General features: G+C 43.3%; 1 pseudogene across 1 annotated transcript; it reads left to right on the forward strand.

Moving 5' to 3' along the window:
• The first annotated feature begins 362 nt into the window (after window positions 1-362).
• On the forward strand, window positions 363-9,839 carry LOC117071022 (annotated as a pseudogene). Its single transcript, XR_004432143.1, has 2 exons — window positions 363-449; window positions 9,121-9,839. The product of XR_004432143.1 is annotated as a cytochrome c oxidase subunit 5A, mitochondrial-like (transcript).
• Window positions 9,840-10,593: the final 754 nt, after the last annotated feature.

Genomic DNA, 10,593 nt, shown 5'->3' on the forward strand with positions numbered 1-10,593 from the left:
TGCTGACCTCAGCTGGCCTTGCTCATATGTCCCAGGGTTACCTGGGGGTCAGCTGATCTGGGCTAAACTGGGCAGCTCTTCTAATCTCAGCTGGACTTGCTCATGTGTTTTGGGGTCAGCAGGGGGTCAGCTGATGTGGGCTGGGCAGGGCAAGCTCAATGTATCTCTGGGTCAGCTGGGAGTCAGTTGATGTAGGCTGGCCCTAGCTATGCACTGGGACCTGCCTAACCTGTCTCTCATCCTCTTCCTAGAACAATAGGAGAGCTCACTCTTGTCTTCCCTTGGCTATAGCAGAGGCACAAGAAAACCTTTGGAGGGTAATGATCCAATCTGTATTTTGAAACATTTTCTCTGGCTGCAGGATGTCAGCAACTATTTTGACAGCCTTTTCTCTCCATGAAGTCCTCATCCTCAGGGAAACAAAAAGTTATCTAGAACTGGGATATAGAGTAAGTGCAGATGTGAATGTCCATTGCTTCTTTTGTTTCTGTGGTTCACTTCACCAGCTCCAGAACCACACCATCTTTGCCAGGATCTGCACCTGCAAAATGCAGGCCCTGTACTCTCCCTCCTTCCCTATGTAACTCCATCTTGAAACAAACGCTTGAATCTAGTTAGCAGAATCTACCTCACTCCTATGCACCCTGACAAGAAGGAAATCTTGGAAAGGGAGTTTGGGGTTCCATATTGAGAAGGCAGGATTTCTACTAAGGAACTGTGATAACGAGGAGAGACTATTTGGAAGATTTCGGGCAGCTGCGAATGACAGATGTTCATGACAGTTGCCGTATTTGTCTCATGTGATCTGGCTACTCAGGACAAAGCTGCTCATCTATAGACTGGACATAAAGCAAAGCATTGCCACTGAAGATGGCTTGTAGAGGCGCTCTGCCCAGTAGGAACAGAGAAGGATAAACTGGCCCAATTTTATCCTCTTTCAGGGAATCTGAAAGCGAGACATACAAAGAGGGTCAGCAGTGAGCAGGCAGAGAAAGTCAGGTTACAAGAATGGGAGTCAGACAAAAGTAGGAAGCAGAGCGACACCGTCATCTGAGTCAGATGCGATAGTTACAAAACCTGTTATGGTGTCAGGACATTTGCCACAGTATCTGGACTGAGATTCTAATTTTGTGTGAAGCCTGATGTAGAGCTCCCATCACATCAGACTTGAAAACATCTCTGCTCTTTTCATCTATAAAAATCCAATCCACCGCACCCATAGAAAAAACACAATATAAAGCAGCAAATTCTGTGTCCAAATGTGGCCCACCAGATTTGAGTTCCTAAAGGGGCCATGTCTGGTTAATTTGTGTATCATGCCCAAGCATCTAGTACTTTTGGGAAGCACACAGGAGATGGTCATTGAAAATTGAAATGAGGGTTTTAGCAGTAAGTGCTATGAGATTCAGAGTAGAGAACAATCACTGTTATAACTGTAGTGCATTACATATGCTGGGTTTATCCTCTCACCACAGATCCATAATCTGCCTTTCCTCTGCCCTCCTCTGTATCTTACAAGGATGATTTCTAAGGACTGCATGCACTGTCCTCCCTTATTCTGTGGCTTCTTATTGGGAATGGCCAAAGAGAAGCACTACTCCTGGTAATGGGATGAGGGAAAGAGGAATTGGTTTCCTACCACCATCTATGGCCACAGCTACTGCCAGGTTCTGTTTTCCACAGCTTTGGCTGCCCAGTCTATGGTGACACTGCACCTTTCCCTTGTCTCTTCAGGCCTGCGGTGGTAATAGATTTTAGCTGTCATTAATCCCTGGGTGCTTTACTAGCCTTTGATGGGTCCCTCAATCCTGCCCACCCCTCTGAAAATAGTCCCTTTATTAAATTCTTCAGTGAAACCCATTAAATGTGTCATCTATTTCTAGCCAGCACCCTGACTGATACACTATTCATATTCCAAAAAGGAGGGAATATTTCTGTACTTGTCCCCAAGTAGTCTTACTACCTGATCTTACCAAGGAGGGCAAGTTCACACAGTCTGAAAGAATATACAAAACAGCCTTTTGCTTCTAGCACTGGAGATACGGAGTGATTCCTCTGTTTCTTCTAGCAGTTTCCACTCCCCCAGATTCTCTCACTGGGGCCAGGTCTCAGCCTCTCCTTCTCCCATCCCCTTCACAGAGAAGCCTCCTCTCCTGTAGTCTCTCTCTCTCTCTCTCTTTAATCTCTCTTTCTCTTGACTCCAGGGACCCACTGCTCCAGGTGTTGACTGTCAGTCTTTGGACCCGGTCTGGTTTTTCCAGATGGGGTTGGGGTTTCCAATACTGGAAGCTCAAGGTAGAAGAAGAAAAAAGAGGCCTTCTTGGTGGTCTTCCCTCAGGTTGTGGTGTCTATAAAATAATCAGACTGTTTTAACAGGTAAGATTAAACATCCTGCAGGTGTTTCCTGCATTTGCTGGAAGGTGTGCTAGATGGCTGGGTGTCTTCGATTAGGTTGACTCTAGAAAGAGAAAGGGAAAAAGTGGAGATTGGACCTCCATCTTAGCACCTTAGGAACTCTTTCTTTGAGGCTGGGTGCAGTGGCTCATGCCTATAATCCCAGCACTTTGGAAGGCTGAGGCAGGTGGATCACAAGGTCAGGAGTTCGAGATCAGCCTTGCCAATGTGGTGAAATGCTGCCTCTACTAAAAATAAGAAAATTAGTTGGGCATGGTGGCATGCACCTGTAATCCCAGCTATTTGGGAGGCTGAGGCAGGAGAATCGCTTGAACCCGGGAAGCAGATGTTGCAGTGAGCCAGATCACGCCATTGCACTCCAGCCTGGGCGTGGCAGAGAGACTCTGTCTCAAAAAAGAAAACAAAAAGCCAAAGGGAAAACAAAGAAACCGACTTGAGCTGAGCTTTGAAAAAGAGATAAAATTAGGCTGGGTGTGGTGGTTCACACCTATAATTCCAGCACTTTGGGAGGCTGGAATGGGCAGATCACTTGAGTTCAGGAGTTTGAGACCAGCCTGAGCAACATGGTGAAATTCCATTTCTACAAAAAATACAAAAATTAGCCAGGCATGAAAATTAGCGAGGCACAGTCCTATTGTCCCAGCCTACTCAAGAGGCTGAGGTGGAAAGACGGCTTGAGCCTGGGAGGCAGAGGTTATAGTGAGTTGAGATCACACCACTGCACTCCAGCCTAGGCGACAGAGCAAGACATGAGACCCTGTCTCAAAAAATAATAATAACTGAAAAAGAGATAAGATTAAACGTGTAAGAAGACAGAGGGCATTTCAGAATGATGGAGCAAAGAAGATGGGCAAATGGCCGGGCGCGGTGGCTCAAGCCTGTAATCCCAGCACTTTGGGAGGCCGAGACGGGCGGATCACGAGGTCAGGAGATCGAGACCATCCTGGCTAACACGGTGAAACCCCGTCTCTACTAAAAATACAAAAAATTAGCCGGGTGCAGTGGCAGGTGCCTGTAGTCCCAGCTACTCAGGAGGCTGAGGCAGGAGAATGTCGTAACCCGGGAGGCGGAGCTTGCAGTGAGCTGAGATCTGGCCACTGCACTCCAGCCTGGGCGACAGAGCGAGACTCTGTCTCAAAAAAAAAAAAAAAAAAAAAGAAGAAGATGGGCAAATGTAGCATTTGGGAAGAAATTGGTACACCACTTTGTCCAGTTGATGTAAACAAGTAGGGGGAGATGGGTTTGGAGAGCTAAGTAAAGAACCAATTTGGGGGCCTTAAGTGCTAGGATAAGAGTTTTGAGGAGTCTTTAAAGCAGGGCAGTTTTTCATAATTCACATATAAATTGAGTTGTAAGGGTAGAGAAAATGACAAGTTAAAAAATAAACACACTTATTCATATGTGAGATTGTGAAGGGCTATGCCCTAGTAGTGGTCCTTGAAAACTTTATAGAAGAAACTACACTTTGCTTATGGGCTAAATGTGGTAGAAAAGGAAAAGTAGAAGATAAGAATGACCTCAAAGTTTTAAAATTGAGAGACTGAGAGAAAGGCATGCTTGGTAAGAATAGAAAAACTTGCAGACAGCTATTAATAGTTTAGGATGAAAGATTTCAGTTTGAGGTATACTGCCTTTAGATGGCTACCGTGCCTCCTAGTGGAGTTGGAAATGGAGGCCTGAAACACAGTGAGGATTGGAGACAATTGCAAAGGTGATTATCTGAAGTTATGAGTAAGTGACACCTCTGAGAAAGACTTCACATTAAATCTGTGGGTCAAGAACTAAGCTTTGTCATTTGCAATAGAATGGATTTACCTGGAGGACATTATATATATTAAGTGAAATAAGCCAGGCACAAAAAGAAATACCACATGATCTCATTCATATGTGTATTCTAAAAAATTGGAACACTGAGAAGCAAGAGTGTAGACTGATGATTGCCAGAGCTGGGGAGGGAAATGGGGAGATGTTGGTCAGAGGACACAAACTTTCAATTGCAAGGTGAAAACGTTTGGGGAATCTACTGTAGAGCACAGTGACTATAATTAATCATACTGTATTCCATAATTGAATATCGCTAAGAAAGTAGATTTTCAGAGTTCTTACCACAAGAGAATGATGTGCATGAGGTAATGCATGTATTAATTGGCCCAATTTAGCCATTCCACAATGTATACATATTTCAAAACATCACAATGTACACCATAAATATATACAATTTTAATTTGTCAATTAAAGAAATAATTTTTTCATTGGAAGAATATACAAGATTTTTTTAAATGAATTTTAAAAATAAGATGTAAAAAACAAAACCAAAACACTAGCACTTTTCAGGAACTGGAGAGGAAAACAGATTTGTGAAGGGATTCAGCACAGAAACAATTTGAAAAATGGGCAAAGGAAAAGGTAGAGAAATGAGGCAGTAGAGAAATGAGACAGCATAAGAAAACCAAGGAGTGATTTTCCAGAAAGGGTAAGCTTCACATTCGAATTTTAACACATCCATTGCAGCCTTTACAAAACCATCCTTCAAGATTTGAAAAATAAAATCAGAGAGTAAAACAATGGGACAAACTGTGTGAAAAAAGTTGTGTTACATTGGGAAAATTTGAACATGAAAATAATAAGACTGGGTGTGGTGGCTCACACCTGTAAATTCCAGCACTTTGGGAGGCCAAGGCAGGGGGATCACTTGAGCCCAGGAGTTCAAGACCAGCCTAGACCACACAGTGAGACCCCATCTCTACAAAAAATTATTTAAAAAATTAGCCAGACATAGTGGTACATGCCTATAGTCCCAGCTACTTGGGAGGCTGAGATGGGCCCTTGAGTCTAGGAGGTCAAGACTGCAGTGAGCCATGATTGCACCACTGCACTCCAGCCTGGGTGACAGAGTGAGACCACACACACACACACACCACACACACACACACACGATAGCAAAAGGTGATCACATACTGAATAAAATAGGAATCCATTACAGTTGTGTTCAAACTGGTCAAAAAAATATCAAAAGACACTACCCTAAAAATGTCAATCTACATTATTAAACATTGATGTAATCCTGAAGACACTGGAAGGTATATCAGTTATGTGACCTGGGATACAATGAACAGAAAACTCAATTCAAATTAGCTTAAACAATATAACTGGATGATTGTTGGCTCATTCTCTGAAAAGACCACAAGTCAGGCAGGTTTTAGGGTTGGTCGAATCTGAAGGAAAACATCCACAATTCTTTTATGTCTACCTTCCTCCACCAGCCAGTCACATCCTCAGCCTGATTTCTCTAAAGCTATGTGCCTCCGTGTTTACACCTGGGCTACATGCTTCCCTAAGAGAGGGCACCTCTCCCAAACCTCCCCTGATTTGTGTCTTAGGGAACCAGCCACTGGGGCCAGGGGAAGGCTGTAAGCTGACAGACTTAGGCACTCATTACTGAACCAACCACTATGGCCCTATGCCCTACATTGAAATCACCCTGAGGGGCCCTAAAGCAATCAGGGCCTGCCTCTGGATGTGGGGTGAATGGTCAGTCCCACTCAACTTTGGGACTGGTTAGGTAGGATCTGCAGATAGATACTGAATGTATATATTAGGTTGTGATTGGCCAAGTCAAAATATCAGTGGCTTAGCTGGGCATGGTGGCCTGCACTTGTGGTTCCAGCTACTCGGGAGGCTTAGGTGAGATCTCTTGGGAGGTGGAGGCTGCAAAGTTCTAAGATTGTGCCTGTGAATAGCCTGGGTGACAAAGCGACATGCTCTTAAACAAAAACATCGAGTGGCTTTTGAGTTTTCTGAAGTCTGGAATTTTGCAGTCCGGATAGATATGGTCGCTCTGCCCCATAAAGTTATTTGGACCCAGGAGTCTCCTTCTAGCTCACCACCCTGATGACATTCCTGGGGTAGAGCCCTAATTCTCATTATACAAGGCAGGATTTCTGCTCCAGGAAACAGGATGGAGGAAGTGACAAAAAAGGAGCACAGGGGCATATTTGAAGGAAGGTTCCTAGGAGCTGTTAGCATCACTACCCTTATCACATGGCCATACTCACCTAACAAGTAGGCTGGAAATGAACTTTTTTCTTTTCTTTCTTTCTTTTTTTTTTTTTTTTTTTTTTTTTTGAGACGGAGTCTCATTCTGTCACCCAGGCTGGAGTACGGTGGTGTGATTTCAGCTTACTGCAACCTCTGTCTCCTAGGTTCAAGTGATTCTCCTGCCTCAGCCTCCCAAGTAGCTGGTATTACAGGTGTACACCACTACCATCTGGCTAATTTTTGTATTTTTAGTAGAGACAGGGTTTCACCATGTTGGCCAGGCTGTTCTTGAACTCCTGACTTTAAGTGATTTGCCTACCTCGGCCTCCCAAAGTGCTGGGATTACAGGTGTGAGCCACTGTTCCCAGCCGGAAATGAACTTTTTTACTCGGGAGGCTTAGGTGAGATCTCTTGGGAGACCATTTGTCTGGCTAAACATTCTATTACTGTGCAACGCAGGGGAAATAAATACTGAGGGACAACAGGCACTTTCGGCAACTTGAATAAATGAACCTATTAGAGTTGATTGATCTAAGCCTAGGTGACAAAATTTGTAAATTACATGGGAGAGTAGTTATTCATTTATAATCTGTCAAACAGGACAGGCAAGATGAGAGAAAATTCCCAATTCGGGCCGGGCGCAGTGGCTCATACCTGTAATCCCAGCACTTTGGGAGGCCGAGGCGGGCGGATCACAAGGTCAGGAGATAAAGACCATCCTGGCTAACACAGTGAAACCCCGTCTCTACTAAAAAAATACAAAAAAATTAGCCGGGCATGGTGGCAGGCGCCTGTAGTCCCAGCTACTCGGGAGGCTGAGGCAGGAGAATGGCGTGAACCTGGGGGGCGGAGCTTGCAGTGAGCTGAGATCTCACCACTGCACTCCAGCCCGGCAGAGCCAGACTCCATCTCAAAAAAAAAAAAAAAAAAAGAAAGAAAGAAAGAAAGACAATTCCCAATTCAGAGGAAGAATAAATGGTAAGTTAAAATAACTCTGTTTATATACCGTTTCTGCCACCTAACAGTTGGGCAATTTTAACAAGTTGCAGAGCCTCAATAAGTATATGATCTGTCTGTAAAATGGAGATAACATCATCTACTCTACAGAGCTGGGAAAAGATTGAGATAATATTTGTTAGGTGCTTTGTAAGCAATAATACTCAGACAGATCACAGTTATTATTAGTAATAACAAAGCTTACAATGATGTAAATATTTTAGAAAACGTTGATTAAAAGTGATATGAGACTTGTTATCTTTTAAAATCACTTTTTAAAAACATATTGAACTTGTAGTTAATTTTTTAAAATTCTCACTATTTTTTCCCCTGCTGGTCAGGTCTCATTTGTTAAATTGTGTGTCCAAAAAGCAGTTGAGCAAATATTCTCATTGTATCATAACAAACTCATGAACGCAAAGCCAGAAACTACAGATTAAAAATAAATTTTGATTCTAATATTATAATATTTATACATTCATTTTTATAGCAAAATTAATTTCACAAAATTATAATAAACTAAATAAATGGAGTCCCAAATTTTACACGTACTCTCTTTTGCATAAAGAATAAGAATTAGTTTGGAAAAGGATCTCACTGGCTTTGTGTAGTGCATTTACAAGTTATAGTGGGAAGAGCAAAGGGGCTAGCCTCATTTCTACTACACAATGGCCTCGCTGCAAGGTAATATCTTGGTCTGCAAGGCAGCCATAAGGTCAGGAGATTGGTTACATACAGGTAGATGAATTAAGTGAGCATATTGAGATGAGAGCTGGGTTTTTCTCTGTCACAAAAGGGAATTAACAGTTCAGAAAGGGAGAAAACTAAACCTGGAAGCAGTGATCTCCTAGTAGCAATGATCACACCCAGCACCCAGATGGAGGCTTCTGAATACCATTCTCCACTAACAGAATCCAGAAATCCTTGAAGAAATGGTTGATTTTAGGACTGGAACAAGGACAGTACAAAATGTTCCTGGAACATCTTGTTTGTCACGAAAGTAGGAAAGCAATCAAAGAATGATGAGGACATGTTAGAAGAAGAAGTCCTAGTTTGAAGGGCTTCCATTAGCTAAATCTGGAACAATTTGAATATCAAAATAAATGATAGCAACAGATTATCCATTGAATAAAACAGATAAACAAGGGAGAAGGAAAAGCTTTTTTTTTTTTTTTTTAAGAGACAGTCTCATGCTGTCACCCAGGCTGGAGTGTAGTGGCACAAGCATGGCTCACTGCAACCTCGAACTCCTGAGCTCAAGTGATTCTCATTTCTCAGCCTCCCCTGTAAGTGATGCTTCAGGTATGCACCACCATGCCTGGCTAATCTTTTGATTTTTTTTTTTTTTGTTTTTCTTTTGTAGAGATGCGGTCTCACTATGTTGACCAGGCTAGTTTCGAACTCCTGGCCTCAAGTGCACCTGCCTTTGCCTCCCAAAATGCTGGAATTACAGGCATGAGCCACTGTGCTAGGCCAAGGAAAACTTTACCTTATAATAGAAAGCCAACTAATAAATGTAGAAAGAATAATGGGATTAGAATAGCACCATTTGTCAACCATTATAGTAATAATTGATTTAGGAAAAAACCAATAATGGATGCTAAAGCCAGTGGGGGAGTGGGGACTGGGGAATGTGATGAAGAACACGATATTTACATAACATAAAAGTAGCTCTCGCCGGCCCCCACCAAATGCGGAGCAACCCGCGAACTCACACCGGTTTCTCTCCATCCTCAGCCTGCGCGCCACCATCGCCGTCATGCTGGCGCCGCTCTCCGCCGCTGCGCGGTGACCGCAACCGCCAGGGCCAGCCCTCGAGGCCTCCTGCATTCTGCCCCAACCCCCGGCCCCGCCGCGGCTATCCAGTCAGTTCACTGCTATTCCCATGGGTCACTGAGACAAATGAGGAGTCTGATGCTCGCTGGGTAACATACTTCAACAAGCCAGATACAGATGCCTGGGAATGGCGTAAAGGGATGAACAACACACTTGTTAGCTATGATCTGGTTCCAGAGCCCAAAATCATTGATGTTGCTTTGTGGGCATGCAGACGGTTAAATGATTCTGCTAGTGCAGTTCGCATCCTAGAGGGCGTTGAGGACAAAGCAGGACCTCATAAGGAAATCTACCCCTATGTCATCCAGGAACTTAGATCAACTTTAAATGAGCTCGGAATCTCCACTCCGGAGGAACTGGGCCTTGACAAAATGTAAACTCCATGGCTTCCCAAGGATTTATTGATATTGCTACTTGAGTGTAAACAGTTACCTGGAAATACTGATAGCATATTTCCTTATTTGAACAAGTTTTCCTTTATTAAGTACCAAGCCATGTAATGGTAACTTGGACTTTAATAAAAGGGAAATGAGTTTGAACTTAAAAAAAAAAAATTAGGCCGGGCGCGGTGGCTCAAGCCTGTAATCCCAGCACTTTGGGAGGCCGAGACGGGTGGATCACGAGATCAGGAGATCGAGACCATCCTGGCTAACACGGCGAAACCCCGTCTCTACTAAAAAATACAAAAAACTAGCCGGGCGAGGGGGCGGGCGCCTGTAGTCCCAGCTACTGGGGAGGCTGAGGCAGGAGAATGGCGTAAACCCGGGAGGCGGAGCTTGCAGTGAGCTGAGATCCGGCCACTGCACTCCAGCCTGGGTGACAGAGCCAGACTCCGTCTCAAAAAAAAAAAAAAAAAAAAAAAAATAGCTCTCCACAAAATACTTATTAATAACTTTTAACCTATTAAGTACAAAATACTTATTAATTAATTTTACAGTGAAGAAATTCGGCAGACACCATCTTAACCAAGTGATAAAAGTCAACACTGATAGAAATAGAACAAATTACATTGTTGCCTTCTGATGCCGCATTGAGAAGAACATAGCATCACTTCTGTGGTACGTCTCCACAAAAACCCACTACCAACAAATAACCTGAATCTAACTATGAGAAACTTAAGGCAAACTCAAGTGTAAGGACAGTCTACAAATTAATTGCCTGTTTTCTTTTAAACTGTCGACATGAAAGACATGGAAAAACTGAGGAATCTCCAAGTTGAAGGAGGTTAAAGAGACATAGCAATTAAATTCAACACATGATCTTCTATTGGTTCCTGGGTCAGAAAGGAAAGGGTGATTATAAAGCACA

The sequence above is a fragment of the Trachypithecus francoisi genome, unplaced genomic scaffold (assembly GCF_009764315.1).
Source record: "Trachypithecus francoisi isolate TF-2019V2 unplaced genomic scaffold, Tfra_2.0 Lachesis_group3, whole genome shotgun sequence".
Lineage (NCBI taxonomy): Eukaryota > Metazoa > Chordata > Mammalia > Primates > Cercopithecidae > Trachypithecus > Trachypithecus francoisi.